Source organism: Salarias fasciatus, chromosome 17, assembly GCF_902148845.1.
Source record: "Salarias fasciatus chromosome 17, fSalaFa1.1, whole genome shotgun sequence".
Taxonomy (NCBI): Eukaryota; Metazoa; Chordata; class Actinopteri; order Blenniiformes; family Blenniidae; genus Salarias; species Salarias fasciatus.
In genome coordinates this window covers 12,980,867-13,000,361 of record NC_043761.1, presented here as the reverse complement: position 1 = coordinate 13,000,361, position 19,495 = coordinate 12,980,867, and the positions used below count along the sequence as shown (strand labels likewise).

Here is a 19,495-nt window from a genome sequence, read left to right as displayed (position 1 = left end):
AACCAACCTAGTCAAAGACATCAGTTACACTGCCAAGTCAGCTGGAAGACAGATTATCGTAGCCTTCCACCAGAATGTTTCTTTTTTTTTCCAACTAATCTTGCACTTTTATGTGCTTTCCTCTCATTTTTCCAATTTGAGCAAATGTGGAAACAGAGGGAACACGATCCAAACGAAACTTTTATTTAATCACCGCTGAACAAATATCCTTTCACGGTCCGTGGTGTGCCGAGGCTCACCCAGCATATTTAAGACTTCACAGCACAGTCACGATGTTTGCTTGTTGTTTTGGGTTATTGATTAAGCGTGGCCAAGTGTGCCCCACCACTCTCACAGTGCGGGTAAGAGGAGTTGCTTGAAGATAAATAGAAAGCAGCAACTTCTGCACTAAAAAAGGAGAAGAATTAATACAAGAAAAGCTGATCTGGCAATAGTTTTGTTGAATTATCCATATCTGTATGTCCTCATTGTGAGTGTAGAGTCTGGATGGCGTTTTGTGCATGTGAAGAATTTTTTTTCTCAGCTCGCATTTCAGCGGCGTCCATGTTGGTCATTCTAAATCGCCTGAAGCTGTGTGGGATTGTGTGTCTCTACTGGTTAGTCATGTGATGAACTGGTGACCTCCCCAGCCGCTCTGTGCCCTTGGTTCGGCTCCAGTGTCCGTGACCTTCGGTTTAATGAGGCTCCTGCTCTCTCCGTGAGGAAAATGAAGTGTCTTTCTTTTGACCTTCGATGTCAGTGAGGCTCTAACCCTAACCCAGCATTGTATTTTCAGTTCACGGTGCAGGTTTTGTTTAAAAATGTAGCGTAATGATTGTACACTGTGTTGTTTGGTGAATATGTGAGAAATTTGGGCATTTCCCCTTCAGAGTTTCACCAAACTGTGCTGCCTTACCTGGCTGGAGATCCATGAATTGAAGGATGTGGTTGAGATGCATGAAGGTGAAAATGGATGATGAATTGGAGATGATTATGTGACACTGATGACTTTTGAGTTCCTGATGAGAAGCATGATAAAAACATAGAGATGATCACATGAAAACGCAGACAAAACAGTCAATGTTCAAATAAATTCATTAGACTTGTGTGAAGATAGAAACATTCTCTGTGGAAATAAAGGATTTTTGTCATAAAGCAGTAGAACAGAGACACAATGTATTCAAGCCTACACAAAAACATTTTCCTGGTCCACTGTTTCGATATGAACCTGATGAATATGTGCAACTGTGTCGTGGTAAAACACTGCCATGAATCCAAACAGCAATCCACACTTTCTATGCCTTGAAAATGACAAAATGATTAAACTTCCTGTGGAGAAAACAGTGTGAAGCAGTCAGAAAATATTCTTTCACAATCCAAAATTTTGTGGGAGACAAATTCAGATGAGAATGCCGATGAAATGGCGATGGAAATGACGATGATTGGTTATGACCATGAATAAAAGGAAGGTACAGTTTTGATCGTCAAACGACCGTCGCGACAATCGAGCAGAGACAAAAAAAGTTCCCATCCAGATTTGCCCACCGGATCAAACGTCCTTCTCCTCAGACGGAAAACATTTCAGCCCACAAGATGCACAAAAAACACACAAGCCAAGTGACAGTGCCTCCTGCCCTCCCCTCCCCCAGACAACACACCCGCCCGCCGCCCTCCCGCGCCCCACACCCGACACAGCCCTACCTGCTTATTTTTGAGGTCAAGCGAGAGCTCATAGTCAGAGGTGGTGGAGTGCGAGCCGGCCCCGTTGCGCTGCACCCTCAAGGGGGAGGCCGTGTGGTGCAGGCTGGCCCTCCTCCCAGCACCTCCTCCTTTAGCTCCTCCCCCATCATCGTCCTCCTCTTCCTCCTGCGCTGCCTCAGCCTGCACCTCCTCTCCCTCTTGCTTTCTCTTCACCTCCACAACTTCTTCTGCCTCCTGATTGTCTGTCTCCGCCCTCGTCTGCTCCTCCCTGACAGGCGAGGAGGGTTTCGGGGTTTCCTGCGGCGCCGCCTCGTTGGGAGGCTCCTCTTGGGGCTCGGGCTGGGGTTCGGGCTCGGACCTGGGCTCGGGTTCGGGCTCGGGCTCGGGCGTGGGTACGGGCTCGGGTTCGGGCTCCGGTGCGGGCTGGGCTTTCGGTTCCGGCTCCGGCTGCGGTTTGACTTCCGGCTGAGGCTCAGTCTGCGGCTGCGGCTCAGACTGCGGTTGCGGTTGCGGCTGTGGCGGCTGAGTCTTTGGCTGAGTCTCTTGCTGCTGTGGGTGGGGCTGTGGCTGAGGTTCTGGCTGTGGCTGTGATTGGGCCTCACTCTGCAGCTCCCCCTCTCCTCCCTTCCCTTCCTCCCCCATAGACGACTCTGGAGAAAGGTCATCGCTGCAGAAAGGAGGAGAAAATGCAGAGTGAGGTTGCTGCTTCATCCGTGGTGAGCTCTGACCTCTTCTCCAGGCTGCCTGGGTTAGTGGTAAGAAGTTGGCCCTTTTTCGGCTACCAACAGTGTGCAGAACCAGTTCACCTGTCTCTCCTATCAACAGCTTTATTGTCTGTCTAGACACTGACAGACAACAAACCACAGTATACAAAGAATGGAAAAAAAAAAGATCAAACCATCAATAATTACAGTAGAGATCTTCAGAGGAGAAAATGTGGAGGAAAAAAAAACAAACAAGATATTTGACAGCCAATAGTGACACACGCCTACACACAAAAAGACATGGGGGACAGTCATGCAGCTCGCACGAGTATCTCTTTTAGCCTTTCAGACTGTGTGTGTGTGTGTGTTTGTGTAGGTGACTGGTTGTATGTGACAGTGTCAGTGTGGGAGGTGACAGCTATTTGCGGTGAAATAACAACACAACGGTGTGATTTGAGCAAACAGAGTGAAGGTGGGAACTGTGTGTGTGTGTGTGTGTGTGATCTGTTTCTGCAGACCAGCTATGGCTCTGCTCATTCTGACTATTTTCTGATAATACTGTCCTTTTTTTCTTTATTATTCTAAGATTTGTAAGCTGTGGTCTCCCTGCAGTATGCTAAAATACTAATTCTGTTGTCAGAGAGAAACAATTCCATCTGTTTAGGTGTCAAATATCAGCTGTCTGTGAAATAATTTCCTCTGTTTGAGTGTCTTGATCTAATAAACAGCATTTTTTGAGATGTATTTATTACCGACTTTTTAGAGTACGGCTAGAATATCGCGATGAAGAGCTGTAAGTTATACAAAAGGATCTGAAGGCTGCGCTGAAGCTGATCACATTGGTAATATTGTGTTTCAAAATTATCCACATTCAAAACCTATAAATGTGGAACATTAACATGGAAATATTAAGTGTATGTAGAGATATTTTAGCCTGGATAAGAGTGTAGGATCAACTAACAATGATCAGTCCATCACGATTTCCATATAAAGTATAATCCCTGCTTATAATCCTGCTTTAGGTTTCCACAGTTGTCCTGTTTGGAAGATGCAGGTTTTAAGGACGACATGTTGTTAAGTATTAGCCAGTTTCTTGAAAGAGAAATTTGAATCCAAGCCAGATTTTACACACTAGTTGGCAGTGGTTGTGATAACAGCTGGGCATGTTATTACCAAGATTAAGATAAGAGGGTTTTTTTTTTTTTTTGTTGTTGCTGTTTTTTTCTTCCCCCTCCTATTGGATCTGGTGATAAGACTGGATTCAGTGAGCATAAAATCAGAACATTCAGGCTGCCATATGCAGAGCTGAGGAAGAAAATGAGCGTGATTTCCCCCCAGAGGATGCAGAGATCTCACTCTGGGAACAAACTTTTAGTCCATTATCCACAACTCTGCATGTTTTCAGAATGAGATATATATATATATATATAGCTCTACATACCTGCTTAAAGTATGAGCGCATTTGCGCAGAGATCGGTGTGTGTACACAGATTTAAATCAGGAAAAAGAAAGAAAGAAAAAAAAACAGATCCAGACAGATTTGTCCACAGCAAAATCCCATCTGCCTCCTCCTCCTCCTCCTCCTGCGCAGGAGGCTCACTTCTTATTTTCATCACACATGGCAGCGCATAAGCTGGGCGAGAAAGTATCTTTAGCTGGGATATAGCTGGGTCCGCTAAAATAGAGCTTGTATGAGTAATGAATAATGAATCAAGAAATAAAGTCTGCTGCTTCGACACTCAGCTGCAGGTGAGCTTTTCACTGTGCAAAAAATAGACCTGACTGGAGGAAAAAAAGCAGACTTCCTTTAGGAGGAGAGAGGCTCTGTAGCCCGCCATGTCGACTTCTTACATCTCATTGTTGTGAATCTAAATGTTTAGTTTTTGTTCTATTTGGAGCACCATTTATGGCGAAAGATAATCTGACAACCAGCAAGGACATGTGCAGCTGTCAAATTTTAATAAAAGGGGTATAAATGAGACTGATTTATAAAATAACTGATGCTATGATATAGTATATTTCTAATGTGTGTGTATATAATTATAGCTCTAACCCAAGTGTTATTTCAAATCACTTCAAAGACCACTCCAGTCTCTTCCAACCTGAAAGCACGTCGCTCACGTTCTCTCTGCATTCCAACGCTTTTCATCCTCTTCCATTTAGTCTCCTGTCATCTACGATTCCTAACCGTCCATCCTCACACACACACACACACACACACACACACACACACACACACACACACACACACACACACCATCCTGTCCTCAACCAGCTAAGAAGAGCTTGCAGATCCAGCACAGATGAGCTCTGGACGCCGCCTCTCTCATTTCTCCATATGTCAGCGTGGAAGACGGATGAGAGCGGCGGCATCTGAATCCAGAATGTAGCTGCTGCGTCTGCAGACGTCTCTCACTCTCTGGCTAATCCACTGCAATCATCTCTTCAAAGTGTCGGCTTGCTTCGCACTCCTGGTTTGGTGTGAAACCGGAATGTAAACTGACCAGTTTACTCCTACTTTTGTGGTATTACGTTTCCATGGCTACATAGCGTGCCTTGTTTACCGCTGACGGACGGACTTGCCCCTCAAACCACCCTTTCTTTTGCTGCAGTATCGTTTCCCATTTGATCAAGAGCTCAGCACACTCTGATATGTTCCACACCATTTAGTTAGGTTTTTATGCAACGCTGATTTTAGGAAGCATTCACTAAACATCATATTACTGTTTCTCATGAGTTGTTCATAGCTGCGGGTTTGATGCGTCTAATCTGGGTTTGGCTCCAGTTTCAGCCGCAGCTGTTGGCATTTTCCTTTCACCGCGTTTGATCCTATTTGATAGGTTTGTGGAACGAGCCGCCGCGCGCCGCTCACCGGGAGCTCTTTTAGCCGCAACTTGTGAGCGTGCAAGGCAGTTAGTGCACGTCCCGGTGCAGTCGGTTCCACATCGCAGTCTACCACTGCTGCAGAGAGACAGCAGCCACAAAATAAACTCTCAACCAACAGACTCCAAGAGCGTCAAAATCAGAGAGCACAGTAAAAACGGAAAAAAAAAAAAAAAAAAATGTTGGATGCATAAGTAAGTATTGTCATTCTGCTCGATCGTGCACACAATTTCTATACATGAAGCCGTTGCGCCTGTGACGCATGTGAGACGATCTGCAGCACGGCAGTGTATGGAAAACATATTTATAGTGCACGTTCACTCACTGCTTTGACTGTATATCTTTAGACGTGAGCGTCGGAGCGTTTGTTCTCCGAGTGAAAATATACGCTCACGTAGACGCGCCGGGTTCAGTGAAAGTGCAGCGAAATATACTTAAAGGATCAAAAGCAAAACCAGGAAAATGTACAGAGGAAAGAAAAAGGAATGCATCAGTTCATGTGCTGCATTTGGTCACAGTGAAGTTTGTTTTAATTGTTTCGGTTGCAGACGGCTGGTAACTAATGTGTAAAGCTGTCAAATAAATATGATGGAGTAAGTATGAGAAAAATATAAACAGCTCCTCCAAAAATACTTTATCACATTTGTGCTAATGCTAAACCTTAAATCAGACTGATACTGTCAGCACATAACGGTGAAATAATGACACAACAAAGATGATATCAGTAAGTCTCCATCAGTTCTCCCTTCGAAGTCGCTGCAGTTCTTTCAGCCTTGTGGCCGTCTGAGTTTCTCTGAAAAGCCTCTCGAACGGCTCAGAAGCCCGAGCAAAGAAACATCAAGGAGATGCAATTTTGAGATGCTCCGTTCTGTCTGCTATCCATTATTTCGGTTGTTGAGGGAAAAGGAACAAGAGGGCAGCGGCAAAAAGAAACCCGACAAAGACATCATTCACTTCCTGGAGTGTGGAGCAGCGGCGCTGGCAGGAAACATACAAGCAGAACCGCCTGTTTCTGGGACTGTCATTAGCAGCTCATACCAACATTCACGCTGGAGGAAATTAAAAAGAGCACACGGTGGTGTGCGAAGCTCCGCTTGGTTAAATGAATAGAGGTGCAAATTACAATCTGTTGCACGCCTCTTTCTACAATATGCTTCAGATGGTGTGACCTGATCAGCTTCATGGATTTTTTTTTTTCATTTTCAGTCATCTGCTCACTCCGGTCACCTCCAACAGCCGAAAAACATGTCTTTCTCTGTGCAGTATTTGCTCTATAAAGCTTTAAGTGAGAAGTATGGAAAAAAATTGAATAAATGTAGCTTACATTTAGAAAGGCACTTAAAAAAAAAAAATCAGACATGATTTCTTAAAGTATTCACGAAGACGATACCAAGTGCTGACTCCAGCCCTCATCACTGTGTACAGGTGATGACATCGAATAGGAAAACCACCATCTTCATCCGAGGAGGCGCCCTGATTATGAACTCTCGCTCAGCACGCCGCTCTGACTTTCATTAACCTTGATTGCGGAGCGATTTTGCCGCATCATCGCCACGGAGGCGGCGGTGATGAGCTTCCACGCCGTGCCGCGACCGGAGGGGGTTCGAGGGGTCCGTCCTCGGCGGGCCGCGGCCGAGGAGCTGCTGAAGAGGGCAATATGTGAAGAAAACCACCTCAGCAGATGTTGCAGCAAATGAGATCCCCGAAGAAGCGGCTGACTGCGAAACCATTACCGCTCCAGAAAGCAGCTCTCTTTCAATCCGAGACGAGGACTGCAAGTTCTCTTTTTTCCAATGTAGAAGAATAATTTGCACTGATGTTTTTGAAGTTTTTTTTTTTTTCCCCTTGTTTTCAGACCTTCCAAAATAATTTCGCTCTACAGGAGGAATCATTCGCCTTGCCACTTATTCCGAACTCCCCTTCGCTCCTCCTCGTATTTCTCGTACCGCTCATAGAGAATTAATCAGTTCATCAGGCAGAACACAAGGGCAGACAGAGGAGCAGAAGCCCCTGCATAAATAGGAATACTTCCTTCTTCCGATGCAGGGAGAGGGTAATATATGAGGTAAATTTGCTGAATACATCACTTCGGCGTATTTGAAATTCTTCACAGTCAATGCGAGCGGGAAGAAAACATGACTGAGAGCGCCGAGCGCGACGGAGAATTCAGGCTGTGAAGGAGAATGGAGGAAGTGTCAGGGCGCGTTTGTGTGTGTGATTCCTTTACGTTCCCCGTAGTTAAGCCAAACAGAGAGATTCTGCACTGCAGCGTGTTTCCTCACACAATGGAAAAGCCGCAGGAAAAACACAGATACCGCAAACTCCGCTCACACAGTGACACTAACTATCCTGAAATTATCACCACAGCTTTGCACTAGTTGGTCTGCCAACTGCAAATGATTTATTTCCACCTTCCCAAAGTGGCAATTTAAAGGTACAAAGTCAGATTCGAGCTGAGCATCAAAAAGATCCCAGCCTTCTCTGAACACCAGGTGAATTGACTGAATTCCTTGGATGTATGTAGAATATAATATTGATGACTATATAGGTCGATGAGTTTATAGGTTATGTTCACATTAACAAGAGCTCAGCAGTACAAGGGCTAGAATGTAAATTAAAGAATACAACATCTCTCTGGACTCAAACACATCTCATCTCATCAGCTGATAAGAAGCTAAATAGCTTGTCTTTTACTTTCTGTTTGCTGTGGTCAAGGTCAAATGGAGACATGCGTCAGCTCCCCACTCACACACTTCTTTAGCACCATGCCTCCCACAAGAGCTGCCCTCTCCTTTCTACACAGACAATAAAGTCTAAAAAAAAAAAAAAAGGGGGGATGAAAACCGATTTTACATGCTTTCTGCATATTGTGTATTCTCTCTCCAGAGAGCCAGCTATGCAGCCCTGGCCGAGAGAACCGAAGCTATAGAGTAGAATGGTTCACAGATATAGCCATGACATGTTTAAATCATGAGATACGCACGAGATGATTCACTGTTTCCTCCAAGAAATAATGTCAATGTCCCCTTTAGTCTGTAATAAACACTGCATGGTGGGGGAAGGTCATTTTGAAGCAATTAAAACAGAGGGGGAAAAAAAAGGCTTGATAAAAGAACCTTATCTTGTTCAGGAACTGGAAGAATATTTCTCTTTTTAACGGTTGATGAAACATAAAATATGCATGGAGTCTCTATGCTACAGCCGGAGAGGCCCGATCCACCCTGTGAATTTCACCTTGAGCTTGACATGCAGTGATGCATGTTGGGGAGCGTCTTCTCTGTGCTCTGTGCTTGCCCCCGTGTGATCAATCTTCAAGTGATAGATTGATTATGGAGATGCCAATCAATACTGCACTCAGCGGGGCGAGGAGGACATAGATCATAAGTAGTAACGTTTAGCAAAAAAAGAGGCAAAGGGAAGACGGAGGAGCCTGCAATAAAAGAGATGCTGCCTGCAATTCTGTATATTTATATGTAATCTATACATTCTGAGCTCTGGGATCGATGTCAGCCACTTTATGTCTCTGTTGTGTGTAGAATTTCAGGATGAAGGGGGATCTTCACCCCATCAGGGTTTAGGAACAAACTACTTACACATGCAAGTAAAGACGCACAGAGACCAGAGTAACCACAGGCATCCCCATGCAAAAGCAATGAAACATATTTCCAGCAACAACGGCGCGTTGGGTATAAAAACAGGTTAGGCTCCTGAAATATGCAAGACGGGATTTCAAATTGAATCTCTTGAAAAGCCGATGCCCCAGGTTGTGGGTAAAAAAGAGAGAGATGTGAAGAATCTCAGAAAAAGCAGTGGAAATGGTTAATGCCGCAGCCGTCTGGGGAAATATACACACACAACGCAGAATTAAAGAACGAAGGAAGGCAGACACGATATCATTAATATCACAAAATAATGTTTCGAAATAAATTCATGCTTCTGTGTTAAAAGTATTTAGAGAAATAATAATATCATAATCCATAGGAGAAACATCATTTAGCTCTACACTGAACTGAATTATAATGACTTCTAGTGGAATTAGTTGATTCAAATTCAGTTGAATTTCAAAGTAAAAGTCATTCAGTCATATCCTCCGACATCTTCCTGCAGTGCAGAACATTTATTTTAGTTCCCATGATTGTCTTTACATGAGTGTGTGCGCGTGCCTCCTTTTTTTTTTTTTCCTTCGCCTGTACTTCTGACAGCTGCCATTAGTTAAAGACACGTAACACTGGCTGCCAGTCCATCACGGGGCAAATCACTGACAGGTCTGTGGGCGGAGCCGAAAGGTGATTGGCGGCAGAATCGAGGCGTCTGATTGGCGCAGCCTACGACTTTTCCGACAGCTGCTTGAAATCCCCTGAAAGCCAAAACCCTGCAGGGGAAAACACAGCCCTGTGGCTTTGCTTAGATTCCCTTTATGCATCTCATGTGTGGAATAAGTGGGGAACCAGACCCGGTTTCATGGCTTCCTATCGTGCTTGTTATAAACTCCCTCCTCCCTCTTCTACTTTCATCTGCTGTCGGCTGGGATCAGCTCCAAACCAACAAAACCCGGCAATGTGAAGCAGTACAGAAGACGCACAGATGGATGTAATATGGCATCGACCCTGGTGGTGAATGTAACGGTATCCCAAAGACACATTCATGTCAGGGAGGAATGTTTTTCAAACCACAACTCTGTGATGCTGTGAAGGGAGAAATGTTTGGACCACGTCTAATCTCATTCATTTTTCTGCAATCCAAGAAATGGACGATTCCCAAGCCCACATGCAGTGTGTCCGGTACAGCGCTAAGCTTCCTTTGAACTGGCTCCTTTTTTTTTTTTTTCTTCTTTTTTGAACTGTTTCTTATTCACATCTTGCTACACATAGGAATTACACTGCTATTTTTACACCTCATGGCAAAAGCGTCTCTGTATGGGTGCCTGACAGCGAGGCGGGAAGAAAAGGGGCGTGTTCAAGAACAACAATGCCCGAAGAAAAAGATTCAGCTGCTGCTTCGCCTTGTTTCAAAAAGGGAACAAACAAATGAAACCCTGACGATTTCACCCACTAATTGCCCATTATGTAGCCCATCGGGGGGAAGCTCTGACATTTTTGCCTTATCCGGCTGTGTTCTTTTCCACATGTGTGGAATCGTCCTCTGGCTGTTTCCCACTGCACACATTTCTGTTTGATTTGGCTCTTTTTTTTTTTAACAACACAGAACATTTTAAGCACTTCTAGGAAAACACGACTGCAGATCCGAGGTGCTGAAATACAGAAGCTGAAACAGCTTTGTCAGAGCGGAAGACACTGAGGCTCTAAAGATATAAATTCACCGACTCTGATGGAAAAATTACAGTATTCCTTAAACTATTATCATGGGTTTGCGTTGCAGAGTTTTGATGGCGGCTGATACCAGATGAATAAGAGTTACCGGCGCCCTTCTGACACGGTGTTAATCTGCTGAGGGTAAAGGGGTAATATGATATTATGAGTGTCAGATGGTTTCGGATACTACAGTAGTTGATTCATTGTTATTCGCTCCACAGCCGGTGCGATCAAAGTGCAGGTTGTCAACTCCCATCCGACAAACTGGGCTACATTTAGTTTTGCATGCCGATGTGGGGAGTGGAACAAAAGAGCCGGAAAAAGACAAGTGGAAGCTTCATTTCTGATGAAAGGTTTGGAGACTGATGCGCACCGGCGTTGGAGCTTGAAGACGCCACCACTGACTATTTCCTAATTAGGCCGATGTTGATGTGTTGATGCATTCGGAGATGTAAAACTGGCAAACGTAAGCAGCGGGTTTGATGAGGGCCAAACTGTGATGGCAGTAAAACTGGGCCAGAGCATCTCCCAGGCTGCAGCTCCTGTGGGACATTCCCAGCTGTCAAAAGTGGTCCAAATTAACAAAAGCTGTGGTCATAATATTACGGCTGTCCGTTTAGAATTCATTTAATTATTTGCTGCTATGCATGAGTGTTTCTTTAGGAAATACATCAGACAAAGAAAGGATATTAGGGAGATGAATTGTGATGTGAACTATGGATAGATTTGCCAATTTCCTCTTTTAAAAATTGAATTAATCTAAATGAAAAATAGCAAAATAATATTTAAATTGTCTCTGGTGTCCTGTTACTTGGCTCACAATCGGTGCTGGGTAATAAGATTGCCTCTTCTTCTTCACACAACAAAGAGTTGGGTTTCAAAAAGGATTTCAATTCTGCTGTTGAAGTGACTCTTTTATTACACGAACCCCTCATTAAATCGAAGATGGCGAGCCACCCACACCGTGCTCTGTGATCTTAAGACTCCGGGGAGCTGCTGAATTTCACGTGGGCATGTAGGAGCAAGATTGGAAAATCTAATGAAATTTCTCTTAGAATTAGCAGGTTGAGTTTGATGTGCTGTTTATGAGCATTATTAAAGGATTACACTCTGAATCATCTTAAACACCTGTGGTGCGATTTCTTTTGGCAAGGTTAAAGCAAAAAGGATAACATCACACAAAAGGCATTGTTCTTAGGGCCAAGTGTAACACATGTAGGATGATTGTGGTGTCTTTGGGCGAGAACTCAACAAGAGCCTTAAAAATGTATGAAGGAGTCAAAGATGAGTAAGCAGTCAGAAGCTTAAACTTTTCCATTGTGCTCCTTGGATAAGATCTTCTGCAAAAACATTGCACTTCTGAAGCCCTTTAGGTTTTGTTTAGTTCATTCTGGGGTCGTTTGCCTGTGCTGTGGTCCGTGATTTTATCGAACTTTATCTGAACTGCGCTGAGAGCAGAACGAAATCTGCTTTTTGAGCAGTCTCACTCCTCTTGTGTGGCGCATTCATATATAAAACAGAGAGCAACGGCGGCTGCTGGAATGTAGAAAAGGTTTGTTTTAATTGGCATAAATGGGAGCAGGACAGTGTTAAAGGGTGGAACGAATGAACTCAGCACAATATGGCCAAGCTCTCAGGCAGGAAAGCTCACACACACACACACACACATCGTGAACAACGAGGGCGTTCGGTGTGCTTCACGACCGCTTTCCAAAATATTGAAACAGGACACAATGTTGCAGTGGAGAGAGTTGGGGAATGAGTTTGTTGGAAGGAGGATAACGGCCGGCTCACGGAGGATTATCTATTAAGCAGTGCAACCAGTTATCAAAGCAATTATGCTGAAAACAAACAGAGAATGACAAGAGTGAGAAATGGGAGTTCACCAACATCCACAGTGACTTGGAGGGAAGGCTGTAGGATGGAGATCCAGTGAAATAATTTTGCGTGTGCTCTATTCAAACTGTTCTGACCAGAGGCGGAGCGTGTACAGAGGGGGCGGAGCATTCTCGGGCCCTTATGATAGTAATTTTACCATTCAAAAAATACCTCATCCTACCATCAAACAACACACTAATGCTCACTTTTATTGAGCCAAGCAAACCTCTATGCCTCAGAAAGCAGAATAAAGTCACAAACCAGTTCACAAACTTGTTCTGAAGAACAAATACACATAAGCGCACACACACACACACACACACACACACACAAACGCAGCCTTACAGCTGTCAATCTCAGAGCGTCCGCTGTCCATGGTGCTGAAAGCTCAGCTAAAAAGTCACGGGCTGAATCTGTACCATCTTTGATACAGCTTAAATACATAATGAACACAGCTGGTCTAAAATTACACAATCTATTCAGATAGATATAGACACAGCTATCTATATCTTTTGTAATTCATGTACAGTATATTAGAAAAAAAAAAGACTCGGGGTTCTCTTATAGTTGAGAGCAACACAAAGCACATTCAAATAGGCAGGTGTTTAAGACCACAGCATTCTGATAAAGATAATATTTTTGAAGGTTTCACTGACTCACCAGTAGCTCCGATGTTAGGTTTTGGGTAGTACCGCTAGCGGCTGGCATAGTGTTTAGCATACTGTTTAACTTCCCTCCAAAGAGTTCAGTGCAAAGAAAAAACTCGTTAATGCCGCACAGCCAATCAGCGCTGGCTTACACCTCTGATGCATTCATGGACAGTCGTAATGTAAGAATTGGCAAACTGGAGCCCACAATCATATGCTATACCTTCTCGCACACACTGCATATTTTATTATAATAATTAATTTACGATTAAATGTGAACACATCACATGAAATGGGGCCCTATGACCTTGTGGGCCCTGGGGCGATCGCCCCCTTGCCCCCACTCTGGATCCGCTACAGGTTCTTACTGAACCAACTCATCTTAGATGTTGCACTTTGCTGGACCAGAGATTAATGTCTGGTGCTTCTAATTTTGTATGGAGCTTATGATTAACTGTGATAGCGAGCAACGTTAATAGTTGATATAATTTACAAAATTATTGCAACCACCTACCATGCAGCAACATCAATTCTTTGCTTTTAAACATCAGTTTAATGTGACCTGCTTTGCTCTCTGAAGAGAAATCTCTTGTTTACAGCTGCTCAGTTGTGATCACAGGTTAAGTGCTTGGCTGATGGCCGACAAATTTTATAGTTTTATCTGACAAATGCCATTATTTTCACTCTAAATTATTAAAGTTGACAAAATTATTAAAAATGTAGGCTTTCAGGATTTATTGTGCAAAAAGAAACGTACTGTGATCGTAAAATTGAAAACGGGGAAAATGAGATGAAATTCACCTTCAAGAATCCCAGAAATCCAGCTGCTAATCACTGAAATACACATTCACCGTCAGCAGCCACTCTCGCCTCGGTGAAGGAGCCGCTGTAAACACCGTCAGTGTGAGAGCCACTCTCTCACGCACAGGATCATCCGGTTAATACGTGGTTTGAAAAGAGATAAGGTGACAAGACGGGGTATTTGCTATCTGATAAAACATACTGTCTTACACCAAAGTAAAGCCCATACTCAGAAATACACACGCAGTGCACTCACACACACACACAGCATGGGAACTTAATGCAGCTGAACCCAGCAGGAGGTCAGGACCCGTCAAACGAGGCTGCAGGAGGAGCGTGAAGCAAAAGGGCACACGTATCCAATAACTGCACCGATAAGCACGCATAAGATGCAAATACAGGAATATAACAACAACCCCTGACACGATATATGATAAGTGAACAATTTCACAGTGTGTTTGTTTTTTCTCTGCAGTTCTACTTCATCAGAATAAAGAGAAATTTAGATGACTACTCTCTGCTCATATTAAATTCTGTGTAAAAATTTAGACCCATTAACCAGTCATTTGAAGAGAATGTACAATATATGGATCTATAACACAAAGGTTTTGACTTTGACTACAAAAAAAAAAAAAAACTGCCTCAACCTCCTTTTTTCAGAGATTTCTGTTCATCAAATGGAGATCAGTTCTGTACATCTCAGACAAAAGTTTTCAAGGTGAAACATCTAAAGATATCTGTGAAATCACAATAGATCAGGCATATTTCAGTTGAGGGGTCAAGTACAGCTTAATTTCATCTTGAGTGGGCCGGACAGGGAACGTAGCGCCGTAACAACGTCAACATTTATAAAGTTTCCATTTGGTTCTTTAGAAAGATTTCATATGGATAACAGTAAACTGCGAAGTCCTGACATGACGCCTGCTGATGTGATAGAAATTACATATAAAGATTTGTTTTTGAGGCATTGTGTGTGAAATCTTTACTTGTTTCCAGCTCCTTCTCTGTCTGTCTGTTTCAGAGCGTTGCTGTGAAGGTGACATTCCTCTTATGGAAGGAACGATAACAGCCAGGGAGTTCGGAGGATTTAAAAAAAAAAATCTTAAAGTTAAAAAAAAAAACACACAAACTGAAACTATATTTTTCCCAGAATCCCTTTGGAGTCCTGACTTTTTTATTTGACTGTAACAACGTCCAACTCCTATGCGCCTTGGCACTATATATATAAAACCCAGGTCGTTTTCAACAGATTCGGCAAACAACTAAGGGGTGTGTATTTTTCTTTTTCTGACGGAGGAGACAGTCCAGATTATGTGCCGTGTGAAGTTATTTATTTCCCTTCCTACAAGGTTGATTTGTCACTGGCGCTCGGTGCTACAACAGAAAAAAAAAAAAAAAAAAAAATGGAGCTAAGGAGGCTGTTTATTGTAACAATGGAAGTGAGGAAGGAGAAGTATGGTCTGGCATCTGGCACACTATTCACTCTGGCACGTTCTCCATTTTCTTACGCACATACACACACTCGTATACTCCAAATCGTTCGTTCTCTTCTCATCGGTGAAATTGCTTCCAAGGGAACAGTATTAAAAAAAAGGTTTCACTCTGTTCATTCGACGGCAGAGAATAAAAGAGCGAAGCCCGGCCGTGGCCGGTGTTGTGTTTCCACTGACTCCACGGAGTGTGCTGTGATGCTATCCCGTCAGCGGGCCGATAAGGATGGGGGGGAAAATTCAATTACATCTCAGTGAAATGTGAAAGTTTTTTCTTCCGGAGTGAGAGTCCGCCGGCGCCTGTGAGGACCTTCGGGTTTAATCTGACAACGGTCGTCTTCGGAGGTGGTGTGGGCTGTTAGAGAGGCCGCTCGGTAACGTCACCGCGCGTCTGTGTCACGCCGGACTCCCACAGAAGCAAAACTAATGATGCGTTTTATTGTGATCAAGCTGGGGGAAAGAGATGAATCAAAAAAGAAACACCTGTTCCGCCACGGTGGCGAAATAACAAGGCTGACTTCACGTTGTCCTTTATTCTTAAGGGTCGGGATGAAGTTTTACAAAGAGAAGCCGCATTAACCTTTCATGCTCATGAGTCACCGGTGCTATTTTCAGCCTTCTTGTCTGTATTTTTGTGTTCAAGGTTCTTTAACCCGCCGTCATTTCTTTAAAGTCTTGACGGCCGCTCGAAGAGACGAGTGTAAAGTCTGAGTCGCGCCCGTTCCTTCTGGTCCCGACGCTGTTTTTAACAAGTAATTCATTTTGAACGGCCGTCACCTCTTCAAACCGAGGCCGGGGCTGACAGCTTCTGGACAGCTTTACATACACACTGCAGGGATGACTCAACCCCGGCCTCTTTCCACCGAAAACAAATCTAAAAACACACACACAACCACACACACACACACACACACACACACACACACACACACACACACACACACACACACACACACACACACACAGACCTGACAGTGTGAGCTCTGATTCTCTCATTCATTGTAAGAAGCTGGAGATAAGTCATTTATTATGAGTTGATCGATTTTGAATTTTGAATTGTAACACATTTGTGCATCATTAAACCTTCCCTCTTCCTCTCCAGTCTCTGATCTCAGCTTAAATTACTCTCCACCTTTTGTTCCTCTGCTCCGTCCCTCTTTCCTCGCCCTCACCCCGGCTCTCATTACAGGGAGCGAGGCGACAGCGGAGCAGGTAGCCTTGTCAGCAGTTTTTCACGTCCTCTCCTCCTCCTCCTCCTCCTCCTGCCTCCGCCCCCTCTCCTCTCATTTCCTTGTTGATCTACCGTCATGAGGCTGTCGGGGAGCTGTCAAGGACAAGGACTCTACCCAATGAAGTACGCCGGATCTGACAGCCGCCCACACATGGGACACTTAGTGTCCCTTCAGAGGGAACAGGAGGGAGCAGCCTGTACCCCGACGCAAACTCGCAGGAGAAACGCACACATCTTTACCACTTTTAACATCCGATTCGGTGTGTGCACGGATCGCTCCGCGTTCCTGCGGGTTATTTGCACAAACAGCAAACTCAGATGTATAATTTCGCACCTAGATGGGGGTGAGGTTACGAGTGGAGCGCTGAGATTTCAGCATCAAAGACGAGACGCTGAGGCTGGGAAACTGTTGGGAGCTGTCTTTATTCCTCCATTTTTTGCTGGAATCTACTTTTTTGATGAAAGGCTTCACTGTTTTAACATCTAATAATCTATTTATTTTCCATATAATCACAGTATCTATTGATCAATCTCACTAAAGCAGTGATTTTCATGGAAAAATGGCGTGGCAAGGTCTTCTCTGAGGCCTCAGACGGGCCAATTTTGACACCAGGACAGCATCTTTAACCCTCCTGCTGCAATTTTCTGGTAAAACCAGACAGGTGCAGATTAAAAATGTCTTTTCAGATTCGCCTCACACTTTATTAGTTAGAGCAGCATGACAACCTCGGCGATAAGAAGAGGCTTTGTGGAAATAAAGGTGTGATTCGGTAAGAGATTGCACCGCATTGATTATACATCCAGAGACTCAGACCCATATCACGTAAAATTTAGAAAAGTCAATACAGGCTTCATGGAGCAATCTCTTCGAACACATTCCTCTTGCTAAGACTTGAAACGTTGTTGTGTGAACTGGGCCTCAAAGTTCGATAGTTCTGTCTTGATGATGGTTAATTTTTGTCATGTTTATCCTCCCAGCTGGGATCTGGAACTTTCTGAGCTCCCATTGATGCTCGAGCTGTAAATTTTAATGAAACGTGAGCCCCTATCTATCAAAATAACAAATCTCCAGACAACCCGAAAGAGTCTTTCTCAACAATTTTTAACACTGCAGCGGCACGCATAAAAATGTGATAGATCTCTATTTAAAAGGTCAAATCAAGCCTCATATTCTCTCAACAACTTGAGCAGCGCCTCTCGGAGCTGCCGAGCGCTGCAGAGTGGAGCCGCTCATTAATTCAGTCTGAACCCGGAGAAGATTTACGGCTCGCGCCGTGCACTTTCTGCTACCTCTGGAGTTAACGGCGAGGCCATCTGAGGGCGCCAGGTGCCTTCTGCTTACCTGCTAATTTCACTCTTTTTAACAGCTACGCACGGTAGGAATGTGGAATAAAAGCGATTGTTGGATCCAGGTTTAAAGGAGACGGCCGTTAGCGATTTTTAAAGTCTAACAGGAAGTGCCGAGATGACTCGCTGGGAGGACAGAGTGCCAATACGGGCTGCTGATGATCCAAAACAAAAAGGTGAGGACAGGATGTGCAGCCGAAATGAGGACAGCCAGACACCTCGAAATGCCAGAACTTCTGCCCCTTTTTTAAAACGTGCGCTTCACAAGCAGGAAGTATCCATGTATTCCTGAAGCTGCAGGGTTATTATTAGACAGCTAATGCAAAGAAACAATCCGGCCGTCATGTCCTTTCTTCTCTTTATGTTCCAAAGCTCATGTTCTCTCTTGCATCCCTAAACACACACCTCCACACGGGGAATTTTATCGCAGCTCGGGTTGTTAATGGGACTAAAAGTATTCTGTTGCCCTTGAGACGGACTCTAATAATACAGCCAACTATTGAAGACGCTGCTGGAAAGAGGCAAAAGAGGGAAAAAGGGAAGCACAGTATCACTCTTGTGGCAGATTAATGTGTGTGTCTGCAGGCTGGTGTATGAAGAATTAAGTTTCCCAAGCACATGTATCATAAAACCCTGCCACTGTACTCAAAATCTTTACCATCTAAAACCTTTGGAGGCTGTAACCTGAATAAATTCACCTGCACTGAGAGGCTCAAACGTCTGCGTTCGGGCTGCAGACTGAAGGCCACATAGTCAGGATGGAAATTGAACTCTTAATGACTGCACAATTTCTTCCATGAAAAATGGAAAAACATTAAGGAAAAATGTACATTCGCTGGTTTATTTCTTGCAGCGACAGCAGAGAATGGTTATTGCTGCATATTAGAAGCCGTCCTGCGGCGTATTTCAGCGGATATTATGGCAGTGGCCGTGCCTCAGGGACAAGTAAGTCACTTCCAGGAAATAAGCAAAGCCTACGTTTAACATGTATTGTGGGATAAAACAGAAATCCAAATGGAGGCAGGAAATAGTGACTTTTATGTATTTTTCACAAATGTATTTAAAATGTGCATATCAAGCCAGGATAGATGCATTTACACTGTCACGGTTATGTAAATTTGATCCAACCTTGTTGTGATTGAGAGGTCAGACTGTCTCAAGCTGGCTGTAAACTCATGTGTGCATCAAAAACATCCTCAATCGCCTGATGTTTTGCACTGTGACTTGTTTTTTTTCCAATACTAAAGAAGTATTTTCCTTTCTTGAAGTCTGACCGGGAAGAGATAACATGCTCAGGAGCAGCGTCGTCTCCTGCATTCGCCACCTCGTTCAATCATTAGATATTTTATGGCAGTCCTCAAGACTTACACTACAGTTTGGACAGATTAAATTGAGCTCAACAAGGAAATAAACAATCTTTGGAGTGCTTTGGAGTGCTCCTTTAAAAAAAATGAATACATTACATCGCTGTCAACACTGTGCTTTCACAGCAGTTTGGACTTTATGTGTCAAAGAAGATCTA

General features: G+C 43.9%; 1 protein-coding gene across 1 annotated transcript in view; it reads right to left on the bottom strand.

Annotated features, from left to right (window-relative positions):
- LOC115404384 (IQ motif and SEC7 domain-containing protein 3-like) overlaps positions 1-1,785 on the bottom strand; it is a 40,388-nt gene extending 38,603 nt beyond the window's left edge. The window contains 1 exon segment of the mRNA XM_030113686.1: positions 1,681-1,785. The gene's annotated coding sequence lies outside the window, so the exon portion shown is untranslated.
- Positions 1,786-19,495: the final 17,710 nt, after the last annotated feature.